This window comes from Bos indicus, chromosome 7 (assembly GCF_029378745.1).
Source record: "Bos indicus isolate NIAB-ARS_2022 breed Sahiwal x Tharparkar chromosome 7, NIAB-ARS_B.indTharparkar_mat_pri_1.0, whole genome shotgun sequence".
Taxonomy (NCBI): Eukaryota; Metazoa; Chordata; class Mammalia; order Artiodactyla; family Bovidae; genus Bos; species Bos indicus.
Genome location: NC_091766.1, coordinates 55,732,608 through 55,755,079, shown reverse-complemented (window position 1 = coordinate 55,755,079; position 22,472 = coordinate 55,732,608). Strand labels below are relative to the sequence as shown.

The 22,472-nt window shown below is 38.5% G+C and overlaps 1 non-coding gene across 1 annotated transcript; it reads right to left on the bottom strand.

The window, feature by feature from the left end:
* Positions 1-5,112: 5,112 nt before the first annotated feature.
* On the bottom strand, positions 5,113-5,236 carry LOC139184285 (small nucleolar RNA SNORA31). Its single transcript, XR_011567874.1, has one exon. It is a non-coding gene; the product is annotated as a small nucleolar RNA SNORA31 (small nucleolar RNA).
* Between the last annotated feature and the right edge of the window lie 17,236 nt (positions 5,237-22,472).

The following is a 22,472-nucleotide window of genomic DNA, read 5'->3' as shown; positions in this document are numbered from 1 at the left end:
AAACCTCAGAGTGTAATCTAAGCCTGGGCTGCCTGAGTTAGTACATCTCTGCAGAAATTACACAAGGCGTTGGGACAACGAGACGTCTCATTTTCTCAGTCCATAGTTCCTTACTAGCAGTAATGACAGGACTAGAGCGAGTAAGACAATATGGATTTGCAAATACACTATGTTCTACCCATATCAAGTTGACAACTTGACATTATCCATCAGGAGACGGAACAGAGCAAAACCTGGAGGTTCTCTTGAGCATAGAAGGATTCTTACTTTATATATGAGTAATCTTTATGAATTAATTTATTACCTAAAGTTCCAATCTTTTCCCAAACTCTTCTCTACACCTTACCCCAAATATGGCTGGACCTGTCATTATTATTTATTTTGTTTGAATCAATTTTTCTCATTATAAGGGCACTATCCTAAAGGTGGTTTTGACAGACCTTTCAAATCTTAAACTCTACCAGATTATTTTGATGAGCCTGGCTCTCCCTTCTTTTGTATGAAAAGCAAGCCAGTCCATGGTTCTGCTGTTTTCTTTCTTTGTTCCCTCTCTTTCCTAACAGAGTCAGGTTAATCTTCTTATATTTCAAAAATGTATTAATTAACTCCTTCATATTTGAGGAAATCAACCTAACTCTGTTAGGAAAGAAAGAAAACAGGCAGAATCATGGATGAGTGGATGCGTGGATGGATGGCTATAAATAAGAGTTATAGAGGTATGATAAATTGATCAATAGATACAAGTAACATTAAGCAAGAAGTCCTGCTCTAAGAGAGAAGATAGGAAGATACGGGTGTACCCAATTAAAAAAAATTAATCTCTTGGTCAATCAGCAAATCTTGTTGCTTTACCTTCAAAACATATTCCAAATTCAATCAGTTTTTCCACCACCATCACCTCCACGCTGGTTCAGGTCATGATCATCTTTCCTCTGGATTATTGCAATATCCTTTCAGTTATTATTCTGGCCATGCTCTCACACCCTACTTGTCTCTTCCAAGCAGGGTGATCTTGATAAAACATGATTTTTAGATTAATTTTTCAGAAATCTCAATCCTTGCTTGGAAATATTCTAGTGAAATATTATCTTTTTTATGGTAAAAGTTAAATGCTTATTATGACTTATAAAGGCTGACATAATTTACCCCTTCTGCCACTATTTTACCTCTCTGACTTCATTCCTTCCTTTCTTCTATTCATTCACCCATTCCAGGAACACTGATTCCCTAAGTGTTCCAATGTACTTGTCCTGGAGCCACTGCAAGGCCTCTGAACTTGACATTTCCTTCACCATGAACTGTTCCCTATTATTTACACACACACACACGTATATATAGTGTCCCTCTCATTTCATCGAGTTTTTACTCAAAAATATAAAGAAAACCAAAAAAATCTTCTCCAAGAAGACTTACTTAGCTATGTTTCTAAAATATCAACCACCCACAACCACCAATTCATATCCCACACCCCTGCTTGGTTTTACTCCTAAATTATCACAATTTAACCAATATTTTTTACTTACTTATCTTATTTATTATCTGTGCCCTTCAATAAGCTCCATAGGGCAGGAATATTTTGCTGTTGTTGTTAACTGGGTGCCCTGGACCCTAGAACAGCAGCTGAGTTAAAATACTCATCAAATGAATGAGTAAATGATAAATGAGATCATACATGCCAAGCCCAGAAAGCAGTACATGACACTGATTCACACATTTTCTTAGTTTATACAGAATAGAAAGGTAGATTAGAACTACTGTTTCCCCTTACTTCGTATCTCCAAAGATTCATGGCTCCACAATATCTTAAAAGAATACAGCTGAAACCTAACTGCTAAACTTCGTTTCTCAAATCCGTTTTAAAAAGGTATGTCATTCATTGTACAATGGGAGATCTTTTGTCCAAAGCCAAGTGCTTAATGGCTCATTTTTTTTCTTTCACCATGAAATGAAAGCTAAAATAAATCAAAGTAGCAACATAACAGTCCAGAACAACCCTAGACAAAAAGTGTAAATGAATGTGCTCAATGATAAAAGAAGAAAAAATTCAGATAAAAGAAGAAAAAATGACTATTTCAATTCCAGTTTCCTAGGGATTTTGTGTAAGGAAAACCTAAGCAAACTTTGTATAAATCTTACTTCAGGAAGCTTCTTTATTACTTATAACTGCCAAGAAGTTAAATAAGGATTCACCAAGTTTTATAAACTGAGAAAAATCAACTATTTTCATTCAATAAATGTCAAAAAAGTCAAGACATCAGCAATGAACAAGTTTACACAAAAAGCAATGTATCCCAGAGCGTGTTTTTGGCTTTTTCTGTGTTGAATGGGACCAGAGACCAATGATGAACAAGGCTTGATCTTTTATTTATTTTAAAGGCCCCATTTTCATAGATATAATGGGGTTTGAATGAATTAACAATGGTTTGCTTGCATTGCACTACAAATGTCATTTGCTTTTCTTATATATAGCATCAGAACAGATATGTGTAAATTGGTACTTTTTGTAGCTGTGAATATAGGGATGTTCTTTTCATATCAATATAACATCAAGTCACCAAACTCTCAGTATCTTCTTTATGAAGCAAAGTTACTGTCTTTATGTGACCTACATCCAATGAAATACATGAGGAAATCAAATGGATTATTAATTCCCCACGCTGGTAACTCTCCTGGATTTTGTTTTACTTTGCCTCCCAGCTTGCATTACCTCTTTTTCTGCTGGTGTATTGTAACACATTTGGGGGAAATTTATCTCCTCCTTCAGTGTGGTCTTGATAGCTTTGTTACAGAACCAAACTTGGATTCACTTGCCCACAAGCCAATCTACTGACACTGGGTTGTGATGAAGGAAAGTGCAGCATTTACTGCAAGGTACCAAGCAAGAAGTCCAGGCAGCTAGTGCTTAACAGGCCTGGACTTCCCAAAGGATTTCAGGGTCAGGTTTTCAAAGACAGGGTGAGGGAGGGGGGTTGTGGAGTGCGTGATCAGCTTGTGGACATTCTTTTCATTGGTTGCTGATGAGGGAACTGGAGTCAACATCATCACCCTTCTAGTTCCAGCTAGTGTTGGGTCTGTGTGCTTGTAGGTAGCATACAGTTAACTTCTTACACCTCGTGAGGGTTTCAGTATCTGCAAAACAGCTCAAAGAACAGAATATTATCTCTAGCCCTTGAGGGGAATTAAAGGTCCTTGACTGTTTGGTAGCTAAATTATTATTTTGTCTCACTTGACTGTTTTTCTTTCTTTCTGCATTGTCCCACTTCTCTGATTAAATGTATTCTTTGGAATTTGGGGAAAGCCTAGGAGGCTAAAGCTTTTCTACAGAGGAGACAGGCGGAGGAAATAGAGGGGGTTCTGTTCCAGGAAAACCCCACAGGGCCCTGCTCAGTTACAGGTTCAGCTTCATTATTCAAGATGCAATGCTTGAACACTTGGACTTTATCTTCTGTGACTTCAGATCTTACATATACTACAATTACTTAAAATTTTGAGTGTATATAGGCATTAATCTAAGTTCCTTAGGTATTTCACAACAAGTCAGTAAACTAGATGTTATCATTATTCCCATCTTACAACTGAAGCAAATATTTCAAGAACAAGCCAGTCACTAAGTGACAAGACTGAATTCAAACCCAGACCTGAACTGAGAGCAGATCTGCTTCAGCATTAGGCTCTACTGCTTCTCATTAGCTTATTTGCCCCAGCCCCAGCTTCCTGAGTTTATTCTTTTCCTGCTACCAGGATCCCTGGGGCTATCTGGGTTTATCTTCAGATATTCTTCATTTGTGACTGTACCATAGCCTTCTAAGAAGTTGATTTTTTATCAAGATATCTGACATAGTTCTTGTTTCTTCATATTAATAAATCTTAATGCCTTTTTCGTAGGTTTTAACTGCATTCAACTCTTCCAAAAGGATATTTCTGTGAAGATCAAAAAACACCTTTGTTTTGTAAAATCTATTTTAAAGGGTACTTTAGGCTGTACTGTTCTCTCTCTGTGGGCTCTGTATATAATGGGGTGAGCCTGTGTGGATTCCTGGTATGTGAAGTCCTACTATTCAGGGCAGGGTCAGAGCCCTGCTACACAATGCAAAAAGAGTCAATACTTTAGTTCACTCCATGAATGCCTTTCTGGGTCAAAGGGATTGTTTGATTTCCCTAACTTCAAAACTATGAGTTTGTTTCAGATTTGACCTTGTTATACAATTCCAGCAGAAGCCTACCTCTCATCAGTTCAGGGGCCACTGTCCCTGTACTCTGACATCCCAACTGGAATATCACAGCTCAAGAGTGGCCAACCTGAATAAGGAATGCAAATTTACCAATACTATCATTGAGGAGATACTGTTTTCTCTCTTTCAGCATTTATGCCTCTAAAAACATATATGCTATAAACTAAAGAACTGATAGTGGACATCTAGTGCTCTTATTATTATTATTTTAAAGGCCTTGTGCTCTTACATTTTATGAATCAACCCTCCTCCATTTCATGGGCTATTGATAAGACCATCAATCCAGGGTCCTAATTCCTAGTCACAGAGCTAGGCACCTAATACAGACTGCATGACTGGCCAATCAGAACACCTAATTTAGAACAGTTAATCAAAAAAAGAGATCTGGTACTCCAAACAGGTCTAATCAGTGTTGGTTTTATTCTTTATTTAGACTTAATTTTTTTTTCTTTCTTTCTAATTGAAGGATAATTTCTTTATAATCTTGTGTTGCTTTCTGCCATATATCAACATGCATCAGCCATAGTAGACTTAACCCTTATGTTTTTAGAAGTGAAATCAATCAGAAGGTAAGGTTATAAGGGAATAATCTTTCAATGTTTCTGTATAGTCGCTCAGTCATGTCTGACTCTTTATGACTCAATGAACTACAGGCTGCCAGGTTCCTCTGTCCATGGAATTCTCAGACAAGAATACTGGAGTGGGTTGCCATTTCCTTCTCCAGGGGACCTTCCCAGATCAGGGATTGAAAGCACATCTCCTACATTGGCAGGGAGATTAGGAGCCACCAGGAAAGACTTGTAAACTCTTATAAATTCTTCTTTGGAATAAAGCAGGCTTTTACTGCTCACAAGGTTATTTGGGAGGTGCAAATTTGTTTCCCTGTATTCCCCCATTCAATCTGGGCTGCCACAATCAGACAGAAAGCATGAGGACACATTTTTCTTGCATTTGTAGTGGAAGCCCTAGCAGACACAGTGTTTGTTTTAATATAATTGATGCAGGTACAGAGACGGAGAGGGTTCTTGGAATTATGACATGTATATATGTGGGGCAGCTTATAATGCCCATACAGTGCTGAGGCAAGATCTAAAGAATAGAATAACCTAGTGAAGTGAAAGTCACTCAGTAGTGTCCAACTCTTTGCAACCCCATGAACTATACAGTCCATGGAACTCTCCAGGCCAGAATATTGGAGTGGGTACCCGTTCCCTTCTCCAGGGGATCTTCCTAACCCAGGCCAGTGACTGAACCCAGGTCTCCCACGTTGCGGGAAGATTCTCTACCAGCTGAGCCACAAGGGAAGCCCAGAATAACCTAAGGGGGAAATAAAGAAAAGGGCAGGGACCAACGGCATCACTTGACCCTCCATCTCCTATGTTACCTAAAGCCAGGACTACTGCACTGATTTCCCTTTACTGCCATTAGTTCCCCACCTCCCTACTTTATACCTTTGTGCATAAAAAAGTTTGAACTGGACTTTGTCACATGAAAATATCCTGGTTAATCTTTTATGTCTAACTAGAATATATATTTAGAATTTTTAAGCATATTATTTTGTTTTTCCTTATAATGTCAACACAGTTAATAATGTCTATCTATCATATATCTATACAAACACACACTTTATTTTTATAAGATCTTACACATTGGAAAAAGAAAGGTAAAACTCAGTCACTTTGAAGTATGTTCCTGATATCTATTTGTTACCATATGGCATAATCACACTCTTTAATGACAAAACTTGATGTCTCTTGAATCCTTATCATGAAAGCTTTCAGTATCTTATCTAGTCAATACCTCTTCATCATTCATTTGCTTCCATACAGACATTTAAGATGATACCCTTCCTCCATAATCAAAATTAGGTTTTCTAAAAATTCAGTGGAGCTATCCAATATTTTAGTTAATTTTGGATCTCTCCTCTATTAAAAGACTTTTAAGAAAATAGTCTTTAAGCTGAAGGTTGCCTAAGTCATTCACTGAACATGAGACAGATTATTAGGACAATCTCCAGTAAGAATAATTTCCTATGATTCTTCAGCAATTTTTTTTTTCTTTTTGTTATGCTGTCAAATGAATTACCTTTGTTTTTCAATTTGACTGTTTGTCAATAGGTAGGCACATTGAGATTACCATGACAGAGGAAATGGATACTGAGAAATACAGGTTGCCAGAACCTAATTTGCTCTGCTAGCAAGAGCCATATTCTGCATTCAAATCTAAATCACGAGTCTCTAAATACCATGCTGTCTTCATTCAAAGCAATTGTTCTTTCAGCTGATCCATATGCAAGGGTTAAGATGATGTTTTTTTAGAAAATTAGTTTCTATTACATTAAAAATGTTGAAAATAACTGGATAATTTATATCTCCTATTGTTTTCAAACTTGAAGATATATTATTATGATAATATCCTAATGATCATGAAAGATGCAGTTTTTGTCTGAGATTCAACTTAGAAAAAATCAAGTTTAGGTATTACTTCTTGGGAGTTGGGAGAAGGAAGAAAGCTTCCCATCTTCCCAGGACATGGAACTTGGTACAGTTCTTTCTCATGTCTTCTGTTGTGACATTTTATTTCTTTCAGTGTAACCCTGGTCAGTTGGATTTTTCAAGCTACCCTTTGTATTAGAAGCCACTTTGATTCCCAGCCATGTCTCTACAATATAACTGTTTTGAGAAATACATGAATTAGCTCTGAAACTATAAATATATTCCTCCTCTCCCTGGGTAGATTGGTTGAACTTCAACTCTGGAGGCATGCTTGATCTAAGTTTATCTTTTATTATTTATTAATATCTCTGTTCTGTGATCTCAAGTCACCCCCACTGCCTGTGTGCTACACAGTGGAGTTTTGGACCAGAGCTGAGCTCACCGGTGCTCAGTGGCCTGACAATAGCATCAAAGTCTCTTTACTCTCAGTGAAAGGGAAGCAGATGTATCACAGGCTACATTCCTTTCAGGTCAACAGGATGGAAAAACCTTCCTGTCATTTGTCATCTCCAGCCTCTTCCATGTTACACATTAAATAAAGCTGTTTTGATGTCTCTGGCTTGTGACCTCCTGTCCTCTATTGTAGAACAGGGTGGTTTGGGGGAGTTTGGCCAGTCTTATGGCAGGAAGAGGTCATATAAATCTCAGTGGGGAATGTCACCAACCTGACTCCTTTCCAAAAGCCTCAGAAATGGTGATTGATTATCAGTAGTAAATCACCATGCATTTACTCTCTAAGGGTATTTGACATATCACAAAAGTTCAACTGATTTCCCCCTTCAAATTACTTTACCAAGGTATTTGAATTTTAAATTTGAATATAAAATTCTCGCCTTAGGTTCCTTCCTAGATCCTAAGGTGGAAAAAAAAAAGTATAAAATTCTGTTTTGAGTTATATCAGAAATTATAATTATTTTAAATTGGCTTGCTATCATTGAAGCGAAGTGAAGTGAATTAACTCAGTTGTGCCCGACTCTTTGCGACCCCACAGACTGTAGCCTACTATGCTCCTCCGTCCATAGGATTTTCCAGGCAAGAGTACTGGAGTGGGTTGCCATTTCCTTCTCCAGAGGATCTTCCTGACCCAGGGATCAAACCCAGGTCTCCCGCACTGTAGGCAGCTGCTTTACCATCTGAGCCACTAGGGAAGTCCTAGTGGACTTGCTATCATTACATAAAAACAATTATTTAATTTTCTTTTGCATGCAAGTAGAGGGAAAAAACTTGAGTGTGTATAATATATGTGTGTGTTTTGCCTCTCCACTGTCCATTCAGTTTTCTTAAGTAACAGTGCCTGCATTATAAATTTGGGGTCCACCACTCCTCTATTCTGATTCTATGTGACTCAGCTCATGTTGACTACATCTTGCTTTCCCAGAAGAGGAAAATGATCCAGGTGTGGCCTGTCAGAGCACTATATCTACCCCAACCCCCAGGACTATCTCTGGGCAGGGCAGGTGATCAAAGTAGGCCAACGGCATTCCATCCCTGGACTTCTTATGGTTTAAAGTGAAGTTCCTCACTTTCCACTGGGATTGCTGAGCTGGTAGAATACAAACCTGGAGATGACGCTATTTACTTTACCATCCCAAAGAGAAAATCTTCCTGAAAATAAGCAAATATGAAAGAAAGCAAAACTGAGAGATGGATCTGATTGTATCCCTTGATCTAGCTTTGCCTAAAAGCTTGAGCAACTGAACTGGACTGGATATTCCATTTTTTATATGTACCACAGTTTCTTTATCCATTCATCTGTTGACGGACATCTAGGTTGCTTCCATGTTCTTGCTATTGTAAATAGTGCTGCAATGAACATTGGAGTACATGTGTCTTTTTCAATTTCATTTTCCTCAGGGTATATGCCTAGGAATGGGATTGCTATGTCATATGGTGGTTTTATTCCTAGTTTTTAAGGAATCTCCATACTCTCTTCCATAGTGGCTGTATCAATTTATATTTCCACCAGTGGTGCAAGAGGGTTCCCATTTCTCCACACCCTCTCCAACATTTATTTCTTGTAATCTTTATGATGTTGGCCATTCTGACTGGTGTGAGGTGATATCTCATTGTAGTTTTCATTTAGATTTCTCTAATAATGAGCAATATTGAGCATCTTTTCATGTGTTTGTTAGCAACCTGTATGTCTTATTTGAAGAAATGTCTGTTAAGGTGTTTTACACACTTTTTGATTGGGTTGTTTGTTTTTCTGGTATTAACTTGTATGAGCTGCTTGCATATTTTGAAATTAATCCTTTGTCAGTTGTTTTATTTGCCATTACTTTCTCCCATTCTGAGGGTTGTCTTTTCATACTGCTTATGGTTTCCTTTGCTGTGCAAAAGCTTTTAATTAGGTCCCACTTGTTTATTTTTGTTTTTATTTCCATTTCTCTAGGAGGTGAGTCATAGAGGATCTTGCTTTGATTTATGTCATTGAGTGTTCTGCCTATGTTTTCCTTTAAGAGTTTTACAATTTCTGGTCTTACATTTAGGTCTTTAATTCATTTTGAGTTTATCTTTGCGTATGGTATTAAGTGTTCTAATTTCATTCTTTTATATGTAGCTGTCCAGTTTACCGAGCATCATTTATTGAAGAGGCTACCTTTGCCCCACTGTATATTCTTGCCTCCTTTGCCAAAAATAAGGCATCCCTGCACTGTGCTGTGCTTAGTTGCTCAGTCATGTCTGACTCTCTGTGACCCAATGGACTGTAGCTCGCCAGGCTCCTCATCCATAGGGATTCTCATGGCAAGAATACTGGAGTGGGTTGCAATGACCTCCTCCAGGGGATCATGCCAACCCAGGGATAAAACCCAGGTTTCCCACATTGTGGGCAGATTCTTTACTGTCTGAGCCACCAGAAAAGCCCTCAGATCAGTCAGTTCCATCGCTCAGTTATGTCTGACTCTTTGCTACCCATGGACTGCAACATGCTAGGTTTCCATGTCCATAACCAATTCCTGGACCTTGCTAAAACTCATGTCCATCCAGACAGTGATGCCATCCAACCATCTCACCCTCTGTCATCCAATTCTCCTCCTGCCTTCAATCTTTCCCAATATCAGGGTCTTTTCCAATGAGTCAGTTCATCACATCAGGTGGCCAAAGTACTGGAGTGTCAGCTTCAGCATCAATCCTTCCAATGAACATTCAGGGCTGATTTCCTTTAGGATTGACTGGTTGGATCTCCTTGCTGTCCAGGGACTCTCAAGAGTCTTCTCCAACACCACAGTTCAAAAGCATCAATTCTTCAGTGCTCAGTTTTCTTTATAAATCCAACTCTCACATCCATACATGACTACTGGAAAAAACTATAGCCTTGACTAGATGGACGTTTGTCGACAAAGTAATGCCTCTGCTTTTTAATATGCTGTCTAGGTTGGTCATAGCTTTTCTTCCAAGGAGTAAGTGTCTTTTAAATTCATGGTTGAAATCACCATCTGCAGTGATTTTGAAGCCACAAAAAATAAAGTCTCTCACTGTTTCCATTGTTTCCCCATCTATTTGCCATGAAGTGATGGGACCAGAATCCATGATTTTCATTTTTTGAATGTTGAGTTTTAAGCCAACTTTTTCACTCTCCTCTTTTACCTTCATCCAGAGACTTTTGAGTTCCTCTTCACTTTCTGCCATAAGGGTGGTGTTATCTGCATATTTGAGATTATTGATATTTCTCCTGCCAATGTAGATTCCAGCTTGTGCTTCATCCAGCCCAGCATTTTTCATGATGTACTCTGCATATAAGTTAAATAAGAAGGGTGACAATATATAGCCTTGATGTACTCCTTTCCCAATTTGGAACCAGTCTGTTGTTCCATGTCCATTTCTAACTGTTGCTTCTTGACCCTGCATACAGATTTCTCAGGAGGCAGGTAAGGTGATCTGTATTCCCAACTCTTTAAAAATTTTCCATAGTTTGCTGTGATCCATACAGTCAAAGTCTTTGGCATAGTCAATAAAGCAGAGGTAGATATTTTTTGGAGTTCTCGTGCTTCTTTGATGATCCCACGGATGTTGGCCATTTGATCTCTGGTTCCTCTGCCTTTTCTAAATCTAGCTTGAACATCTGGAAGTTCACAGTTCACATACAGTTGAAGTCTGGCTTGGAGAATCTTGAGCGCTGATTTGCTAGCATGTGAGATGAGTGCAATTGTGCAGTAGTTTGAACATTCTTTGGCATTGCCTTTCTTTGGGATCGCAATGAAAACTGACCTTTTCCAGTCCTGTGGCTACTGCTGAGTTTTCTGAATTTGCTGGTATGTTGAGTGCAGCACTTTATCATCATCATCTTTTAGGATTCAAAATAGCTCAACTGGAATTTCATTACCTCCACTAGCTTTCTTCATAGTGATGTTTCCTAAGGCCTACTTGACTTTGCATTCCAGGATGTCTGGCTCTAGTGACCACACCATCATGATTATCTGGGTCATTAAGATCTTTTTTGTATAGTTCTTCCGTGTATTCTTGCCACCTCTTCTTAATATCTACTGCTTCTGCTAGGTCCATACCATTTCTGTCCTTTATTTTGTCCTTCTTTGCATGAAATGTTCCCTTGGTATCTCTAATATTCTTGAAGAGATCACTAGTTTTTCCCATTCTATTGGTTTCCTCTATTTGTTTGCACTGATCACTGAGGAAGGCTTTCTTATTTATCTTTTCTATTCTTTGGAACTCTGCATTCAAATGGGTATGTGTTTCCTTTTCTCCTTTGCCTATAGCTTCTCTTTTTCTCTCAGCTATTTGTAAGGCCTTCTCAGACATCCATTTTTCCTTTTTGCATTTATTTTTCTTGGGGATAGTCTTGATCCCTGCCTCCTGTACAACGTCACAAACCTCCATCCATAGTTCTTCAGGCATTCTGTCTATCAGATCTATTCCCTTGAATCTATTTGTCACTTCCACTGTATAATCATAAGGGATTTGATTTAGGTCATACCAGAATGATCTAGTGGTTTTCCCTACTTTCTTCAATTTTATTATGAATTGGCAATAAGGGGTTCATGATCTGAGTCACAGTCAGCTCCCAGTTTTGTTTTGCTGACTTTATAGAGCTTCTCCATCTTTGGCTGCAAAGGATATTATTAATTTGATTCCAGTACTCTCCCTCTGGTGATGACCATGTGTAGAGTCTTCTCTTGTGTTGTTGCATAAGGGTTTCTGCTATGACCATTGAGTTCACTTGGAAACTCTGTTAGCCTTTGACCTGCTTTGTTTGTTACTCTAAGGCCAAATTTGCCTGTTACTCCAGGTATCTCTTGACTTCCTACTTTGGCATTCTAGTCCCCTGTAATAAAAAGGATATCGTTTTTGGGTGTTAGTCCTAGAAGGTCTTGTAGGTCTTCATAGAACCTTTTGACTTCAGTTTCTTCAGCATTACTGGTCGGGGCATAGACTTGGATTAGTGTACTATTGATTGGTTTGCCTTGGCAACAAACAAAGATCATTCTGTTGTTTTTGAGATTGCACCCAAGTATTGCATTTCACACTCTTTTGTTGACTATGATGGCTACTTCATTTCTTCTAAGGGATTCTTGCCCAGAGTAGTAGATTTAATGGCCATCTGAGTTAATTCACCCATTCCAGTCATTTTAGTTCACTAATTACCAAAATGTCAATTTTCACTCTTGCCATCTCCTGTCTGACCACTTCCAATTTGCCTTGATTCATGGGCCTAACATTCCAGATTCCTATGCAATATTGTTCTTTACAGCATCACACTCACTTCCATCACCAGTCACATCTACAACTGGGTGTTATTTTTGCTTTGGCTCCATCTCTTCATTCTTTCTGGCGTTATTTGTCCTCTGATCTCCAGTAGCATATTGGGCAACTACTGACCTGGTGAGTTCATCTTTCAGTGTCCTATCTTTTTGCCTTTTCATATTGTTCACAGGGTTCTCAAGGCAAGAATACTGAAATGGTTTGCTATTCTCTTTTCTAGTGAAGCACATTTTGTCAGAACTCTCCATCATGACCAGTCTGTCTTGGGTGGCCCTATATGGCATGGCTTATAGTTTCATTGAGTTAGACAAGGTTGTGATCCATGTGATCAGTTTGATTAGTTTTCTGTGATTTGGTTTTCATTCTGTTGGCCCTCTGATGGATATGTGGCTTCCCTGGTGGCTCAGAGGTTAAAGCATCTGCCTGCAATGAAGAAGACCTGGGTTCGATCCCTGGGTCAGGAAGATCCCCTGGAGAAGGAAATGGCAACCCACTCCAGTATTCTTGCCTGGAGAATCCCATGGATGGAGGAGCCTGTTGGGCTACAGTCCACGGGGTCAAAAAGAGTCAGACACGACTGAGTGACTTAACTTTCACTTTCACTTTTCTGATGGGTAAGGATAAGAAGTTTATGGAAGCTTCCTGATGGGAGAGACTGACTGAGGGGGGAACTGAGTCTTGTTCTGATGGGTGGGGCCATGCTCAATAAATCTTTAATCGAATTTTCTGTTGGTGGGCAGAGCTGTGTTACCTCCCTGTTGTTTGACCTCAGGCCAAACTATAGTGAGGTAATGAAGATAATGGTGACCTCCTTCAAAAAGGTCCCATGCATGCACTGCTGCACTCAGTGCCCCCGAACCTGCAGCAGGCCACTGTCAACTCACACCTCCACTGGAGACTCCTGGATACTCATGGGCAAGTCTCGGTCAGTCTCTTGTGGGGTCACTGCTCCTTTCTCTTGGGTCCTGGTGTACACAAGGTTCTGTTTGTGCCCTCCAAGAGTCTGTTTCCCCAGTCCTGTGTAAGTTCTGTTGGCTCTATGGTGGGGTTAATGGCTACCTCCTCTAAGAGGGCTTATGCCATACCCAGGTCTGCTGCACCCAGAGCCCCTGCTCCAGCAGCAGGCCACTGCTGACCCGTACCTCTAAAGGAGATGCTTAAACACAGTTCTGGCTCAGTCTCTGTGGGGTCTCTGGGTCCTGGTTCATACAGGTTTGTTTGGGCCCTCCAAGTGTCTCTGAAATGTATGAGGTTTGATTGCAAACATGATTGTGTCCCTCATACTGTCTTGCTGGGGCTTCTCCTTTGCCCTTGGATGTGGGTATTTTTTTTTTTTTTTTGGTGGAATCCAACATCCTTCTGTTGATGGCTGTTCGGCAACAAGTTGCAATTTTGGAGTTCTTGCAAGAGAAGATGAGTTCACGTCTCACAGGAGAAGGATGTGCACTCATCTTCTCCTGTCCAGTGAAGGAAGACTCAAAGACTTTTCCTCCATTTGGATTTGGAGGGAAACCCTAAGGGACTATTATGAACAACTATATGGCTATAAAATGGATAACTTGAAAGAAATGGACAGATTCTTAGAAAAATTCAATCTTCCAATACTGAACCAGGAAGAAATAGAAATAAATTAAATTTCCCAAAAAACAAAAGCCTGGGACCAGATGGCTTCACAGGAGAATTCTATCAAACATTTAGTAAAGAGCTAATGCCTATCCTTCTAAAACTCTTTAAAGAATTGCAGAGGAAGGAACACTTCCAAGCTCATTCTATGAGGCCACCATCACCCTGATACCAAAATCAGACAAAGACAACACAAAAAAGAAAACTACAGGCCAATATCACTGATGAACATACATGCAAAAACCTTCAACAAAATTCTAGCAAACAGAATCCAACAACACATTAAAAGCTCATACACCATGACCAGGTTGGGTTTATTCTAGGTTTTCTTAATGTAACAGAATTATTTGAGTGGTCTATGCAAAGGAAAGGGTTTTAAAATATAAAGATTTTTGGTCAAGTAAGTTTTCGACAGACAGAATTTATTTGCCAAATATATTCAGTCTTTTGCCCTTATGGGCTTCCCTTATGGCTCATCTGGTAAAGAATCCACCTGAAATGTGGGAGACCTGGGTTTGATCCCTGGACTGGGAAGATACCCTGGAGAAGGGAAAGGCTACCCATCCAGTATTCTGGCCTGGAGAATTGCATGGACTGTATAGTCTATGGGGTCTCAAAGAGTCGGACACGACTGAGCAACTTTCACTTTCACTTTTACCCTTGTAAAATCAGTTTGTCTTATGGATACAGACTGAGTGAATTGAGGGGAAATTTGTTTGACATCAACATTAAGACTCACAAACAGGTAAGTCTTTGATGTATGTTGCATGCTACCCGTACCTACAGTGCTAAATGGCCTATTCTATTTAAGTTTTTATGAAATACATACAAATGTTTCTCTAACACTATTTATTCCATGATCCACAGAGTAATTTATACTAATAAAAGTCACCATTTACTCCATGCTTCTTGTATGCCAGAAACCCTGCTTTGACTCTACACACATCATCTCAGTTTCTCCTAAATAATCCTCAAAAATAGAAGCATCTATTGCCCTTTTATGGATAAGGCAATGGCACCCCACTCCAGTACTCTAGCCTGAAAAATCCCATGGACAGAGGAGCCTGGTAGGCTGCAGTCCATGGGGTCGCTGAGGGTCGGACACGACTGAGCGACTTCACTTTCACTTTTCACTTTCATGCATTGGAGAAGGAAATGGCAACCCACTCCAGTGTTCTTGCCTGGAGAATCCCAGGGACGGGGGAGCCTGGTGTGCTGCCGTCTATGGGGTCGCACAGAGTCGGACACGACTGAAGTGACTTAGCAGCATTGCCCTTTTATAGATAAGGAATTAAGACCCCAAAGAGTTTTAGCCACTTTACCAAGAACATATTGAAAGAAAAGGCAGATGTGAGACTTAGATCTATTTGTGTGATATACACAGGCCTGAAATATATTAAAACTTTCACTCTCACAGAATCAGAAATGTTTTCATTTTATTTTTTCTCAGCATAGTGGGGAATGTGTACCAAATGAAAGACACTGTTCTAGGTATTAGGAATACAGAGTCAAACAGCAAACTTTTGTGCTCAGGATATCCACAGTCAAGGAGCTAACTCTGTGGACAAAAACAAGACAATGATAAGTTGCTTGATATTGGCATGCTATTGCCTTGAATTTTATTTCAGGACACCAAAATCCTAAATAGAATCTGAAAAGCCCTAAATCAGATTAAAATGAACAGAATGAAAGAATATAAGTGAAAGATGCTCTGATCTGAATCTTTGCAGAAAAGTTGAGGCAGAACCAATACAACATTGCAAAGTAATTATCCTCCAATTAAAAAAAAAAGATAAGTTATAAGGATTTACTGTATAGAATAGGTAATTATGTCCAATATATTACAATAATTTATAATGGAAAATAGCCTGAAAAAATATATAACTGAATCACTTTGCTGTCCAACTGAAAATAACACCATATTGTAAATAACTTTACTTCAAATTAAAAAAAAAAAAAAAAAGTTGAGCCTGGATACGTAGTTTGGAACACTTGGTTGCACCTCTGTTCACCAGTTACTGATATAAAAATTTGGACAACAATGAAATACCACTGTGCACCTATTAGAGTGATCAAATCCAAAACACTAACAGCATTAAATGCTGGTAAAAATGGAGAGCTAAAGAAAATTGCATTTCTGGTGAGAATGTAAAATGGTACAGGCACTTTGTAACACACTTTGACAGTTTTTCTCACAAAACTAAACACACTTTTACTATATGATTCAACAATCATGCAGCTCCTGCTGCTGCTAAGTCGCTTCAGTCGTGTCCGACTCTGTGCGACCCCATAGACGGCAGCTCACTGGGCTCCGCTGTCCCTGGGATTCTCCAGGCAAGAACACTGGAGTGGGTTGTCACTGCCTTCTCCAATGCATAAAAGTGAAAAATGAAAGTGAAGTTGCTCAATTGTGTCCGACTCTTCGAGACCCCATGGACTGCAGTCTATCAGGCTCCTCCGTCCGTGGGATTTTCCAGGCAAGAGTCAATCATACTTCTTGGTATTTACCCAAAGGAGTTGAAAACTTATGTCTTATGCACATGGATGTTTACAGCAGATTCATTAATAATTTCCAAAAATTGGGAGTAACGAAGATGTCCTTCAGTAGGTGAATGGATAAACAAACTGTGATACATCCAGACAGAGTAATTTTTTCAGTACTAAAAAGAGATGAGCTGTTAAAACATGAAAAGACCTGGAGGAAATTTCAACACATATTACTAAATGAAAGAAGCCAATCTAAAAAGGTACATACTGTACAAGTCCAACAATATGACATTCTGAAAAATATAAAGTTATGGAGACAGTGAAAAGATCAGTGGTTGCCAAGGTTTAGGAGGGAGGGGGAGATGCATATGTGGAGCATACAGAATGTTTAGGGCAGTGGAAGTACTTGGTATGATGCTGTAGTGGTGGATACAAGTAATTATACATTTGCTAAAGCCCATGGAAGTCACAACACCAGGAATTAATCCTAATGCAAACAACAGACTTTCAGTGATAATATTAACAAAGTGTCAGTGTAGGTTCATCGATGGAACACATGTACCACTCTATTGAGATATGCTGATGATGCAGGATTCTATACATATATGGGAGCTGGGGGTATATATGTATAATCTCCCCCGTTGACAACATATTTCAATAGAGTGGTACATGTGTTACATTAATGAACCTACATTGACTTTACTATATAAAATCTCTGTACCCCCTGCTCAATTTTGCTATGAACCTAGTACTGTGCTAAAAAAAAAAATAAACCATTAAAAAAAATAAGTAAAAATAAATGTAATGGAAGCAGTGTCATATAGCATTTAAGGAATAGGCTAGGAATAGAATTTGAATCTCATATTCACCACCTATTGGTGTTATGACTTTGCAAAAGTTACTTACCATCTTTGGACCATCAGTTTTTTCCTCTAATTGGAGAAAAATAATTACTAGCTCAGAGGATAGTTGGAAAGATTAAATGAGATAATGTATAGAAGACTTTTGTATTTCCCTGCTCAATATCCATTCTCTTTCCTGCTGTTAAGAGCAGTCTGTTCCACTGTGGACAGCCCTCCCCAGCATTCAACTGTGGTTCACATAAAAGTGAATATTTCTTTAGATATAACAATTGGTCTTTGGTAGAAACCAAGCAAATCATTCATATTAATTGGGTCAAGGTTAAATAAACCACCCAAGATGGAGCAGTAAGTACAGTCATAGAACTTCCACTGGAACTACTGGGAAAAAGGAGCCTTTTTTTTTTTTTTTTTGAGTTGCTAATTGTTACCATAAATGTGGTGGAATATAAACAATAAGTTACTAGTAGCCATTTATACTACATGGAAAGAGTTTTCCTGAGGTTGAATTAAGAAATGGGGAAACATTGAGCCAAAAATGGAGAGACACAGTTTCTTTAAGACATTGAGCATGTGGTTTTACAATGCTTAAGGGTGGATGAACCTCTGGACTTCCTAGGCTTATGAACCACTATGAATATGATTTATCTCCTTAGTCTTTGAAAACCTGTTTTTTAATACTCTGCATAAATTACTTACTATTTGTATTGCCCCATGAGACAATTAGGATTTAAAATGGGATATGATAAATGTAAAAAAAAAAAAAAAAAAAAAGAATATAAAGTGAAAGTGTTAGTCACTCAGTTGTCCAATTCTTTTAGAGCCCATGGCATGTAGCCTACCAGGCTCCTCTGTCCATGGGATTTCCCAGGCAAGAATACTGGAGTGGGTGGCCATTCCCTTCTCCAGGGGATCTTTCCAACCCACGGATCAAACCCGAGTCTCCTACATTACAGGCAGATTCTTTACCATCTGAGCCACCAGGGAAGCCCTAATATATATAATTTTTTTTCATAATCCTAAACACGTAAAATCCTTTCAATGTCTCAATACTATTTTGCAAATACCATCTTTTTAAATTTCCTTTAAAAGTTTTTATTGGAGAATAGTTGATTTTTAATGTTGTGTTAGTTTCTGCTGTACAGCAAAGAAATTAGTTATACATATATTCATTTTATTGAATTTTTTGAAGGGCTTCCTTTGTGGCTCGGATGGTAAAGAATCTGCCTGCAATGTGGAGACCTGGGTTTGATCCCTAGCTTAGGAAGATCCTTTGGAGAAGGGAAAGGCTACCCACTCCAGTATTCTGGCCTGGAGAATTCCATAGACTGTGTAGTCCATGGGGTCACAAAGAGTTGGACACGACTGACTTTCACTTTCACACTTTTCACTTTATATTCATTTTTTTAGATTATTTTCCCATAGAGGCTATTAGAATATTGAGTAGAGTCCATGCACTATAGAGTAGGTCCCTATCAGTTATCTATGGGAAAAGAATCTAAAAGTAAATGAATATGTGTGTGTGTGTGTGTGTGTTTGTGTGTGTGCACCGTGTACTTAGGCACTCAGTTGTGTCCAACTCTTTGTGAACCTATGGACTGTAACCCACCAGGCTCCTCTGGGAATTCTCCCAGGCAAGAATACTGGAGTGGGTTGCCAAGCACTCCTCCAGGGGATCTTCCTAACCCAGATATCAAACCCAGGTCTCCCGCAGTGCAGATGGATTATATAACTAATTGTTTCCCTGTACAACAGAACTAATACAATACTGTAAATCAACTATCCACCAATAATTTTTTTCAAAAAGAAATGAAAAAAGAGTATTTGCAAAGCATTACATAGTCATTGAAAGGATTTTTTATGTTTAGTATTATGAAAAAAATTTAAGAGAGCAAATGCAACTGTACTGATTTTATAGTTAGGACCTAGCACTAAAAAAATTGGATTCATCTTTACAGATGATTATTTTCCTTTGGATTTGAAATCTAACTTCATATTATTTGATCATTCCAGGACAAAATTCATTTATACAAAGCACTGGGATCAGTGTAAAATGGAAAGACCCCAATTTTTTACATTTGAAGGCAAATTCCCACTGGCATCCTGCATGTAGAATATGCGGACTATCTTTAGTTACAATCCTGAGTATAAAGTAATTTTAAAACATGGAGTATGCAAGTCTTTAAATTGCTACTCTCCCCTTCCAAGTAGTTGGTGACCTGCCAAAGAAATCTGCTCATCTACCTGCTTCCTACCACAACATAATGGAACAGAATTATACCATCTCCTGACACAAATACAGGATATGGCCTAGGGTGTATTCAGAAGTTGCTGGTGGTGTTTAGTTGCTAAGTCCTATCTAATTCTTTGAGACCCCTTTGACGGTAGCCTGCAAGGCTCCTCTGTCCATGGGATTTCCTAGGCAAGAATACTGGAGAGGGTTGCCATTTTCTTCTCCAATGGATTTTCCTGACCCAGGGATCAAACCCACATCTTCTACATTGGCAGGTAGATTCTTTACCATTGAGCCATGTCAGTGCAGAATTTTTTCATAATAATTTTTTATTATGTATTTTATTATGTATTAAAAATAATACATGTCAGAATTTCCAATCAGCTAACTATATAAGGCCAGAATTTCTGATAAGGAAACACATCTATGACAGGAATGTTTTTCCTCACTAATATATCCCAAGTTCCTCAAAGAATGGCTATACATCACAAGCACTGAATTGTTTTTTGAATGCATGAATGGATGCAAGAATAAATTTTCTTGTTAGAAGAGCATTGCTAAACTGTGATAAATATGAGAAAGAAATCTAAGTTTTATTTCTATTATACTGAGGCTTGGACATCTATCCTTCCATACTGTTGTGTATGAGACTCCTATGATATCAGAGATCAAAAAAGACTCAGAGAAGAAGTGAACATGTACACACTCTATGTATTCTGTTTCACTGCAGGATAATTTATGGTAACAAAATATATCTAAATGCCCAGGAAGAGGATATTGGTTAGATAAACTATGCTACATACATATAACAGAATATCCTATAGCCATTAATATGGCCCTTGAGACATTAAATAAATTTTAAAATTATCAATATATAAAAAGTAGAAAAGTAAATTGAGAAACTTTTCACATATATTATGCCATAAGCTTTAAATCACAGTCTATACAGTTGTCTATAGACAACTGTTTCAATTGTCTATACAGTTGAAAATCAACATTGAGCATTTTGATGATTTCTAGTTTACATGGCAAGCATATCTTTAATATACTTATATCCCTGATAAATGAAGTGTTTATGATCACAATGATAGTGATTTTGGTTGTGAGGGGCACTGAAGAAGAAACAGGAATAAAATCTCAACAAATATATTTAAAGACAACACTATTAGTTCAAGCTCTCTTTTCTTCAAATTTAAAGATTTGGAGGTATTTACACTTGAAGCATGAATAGAAAGAGAAACAGGAAAGAGGACAGGAATAACGAGAAATATGCTATCCCAGTTTTCTCTTTCCCCTAAAGAAACAGGAAGGCACAATGCACATCTTTCCTAGTGCAGATATTCAAACTTGTTTCTGTTCATTAAGATAAGTAACTATGAGGATGATAATCATTGGGCTTATGGAATTGTGAGCCTGAAGTTTCCACTGTGAGAATGTTGTAAAAAAAAAAAAAAGTCTTGTTAAAAAAGGAGTATTCAACAGATGAATGGATGAAGAAGTTGTGGTTCATATATACAATGGAGTATTATTCAGCCATAAAAAGGAATAACTTGAATCAGTTCTAGTGAGGTGGATGAACCTAGAGACTGTTACATAGCAATGGAGTATTATTCAGCCATAAAAAGGAATGAACTTGAATCAGTTCTAGTGAGGTGGATGAACCTAGAGACTGTTACATAGCGTGAAGTAAGTCAGAGAAAAACAAATATTGTATAATAATGCATACTTATGGAAGCCAGAAAAATGGTACTGATGAGCCCATTTGCAGGACAAGAATAGAGATGCAGACACAGAGAATAGACTTCTGGACAGAGCAGAGGAAAGGGAGGGTGGGAAGTAAGTAGCATGGAAACATATGTTACCATATGTAAAATAGGTAGTTGGAAGGTGCTGTATAACACAGGGAGCTCAACCTGGTGCTCTGTAACAACCTAGAGGGGTAGGATGGAGAGCAAGGGGAGAAGGTTCAAGAGGGAGTGGATATGTGTATACTTACAGCTGATTCCTGCTGCTGTATGGCAGAAACCAACACAACACTGTAAAGCAATTATCCTATAATTAATTTTTTTAAATGTAAAGGTAAAAAAATATTTTAAAAAGAGTATTAATATTCTCTGAGATGCTTTTGCTGTCATAGAATCACAACTAACAGAATGAAGAGTGATACTCCTTTCAATTTCCTGCATTAGAACTGTAATCTGCCATTAAACAGCCATTCACACATTGCTCATATGGTGCTAACAAAAGGAACATGTTGTGACTTTGCCTTTCATCAGTGTTTACTTTTCATCAATATTCATCCTGTATCAGAAATCTCTAAGTATTCAATAAATTAAGCTCCGATACAATCAGGTAATTTGCTTCCTTTTAAGAATTTTTTTTTCCAGTGGTCATGTATGGATGTGAGAGTTGGACTATCAAGAAAGCTGAGCACCCAAGAATTGATGCTTTTGAACTGTGGTGTTGGAGAAGATTCTTGAGAGTCCCTTGGACTGCAAGGAAATCCAACCAGTCCATCCTAAAGGAGATCAGTCCTGGGTGTTCTTTGGAAGGACTGATGTTGAGGCTGAAACTCCAATACTTTGGCCACCTGATGCAAAGACCTGACTCATTGGAAAAGACCCTGATGCTGGGTAAGATTGAGGGCAGGAGGAGAAGGGGATGACAGAGGATGAGATGGTTGGATGGCATCATCAACTCGACTGACATGGGTTTGGGTGGACTCCAGGAGTTGGTGATGGACAGGGAGGCCTGGCGTGCTGTAGTTCATGGGGTTGCAAAGAGTTGGACATGACTGAGTGACTGAACTGAACTGAAGAAAATT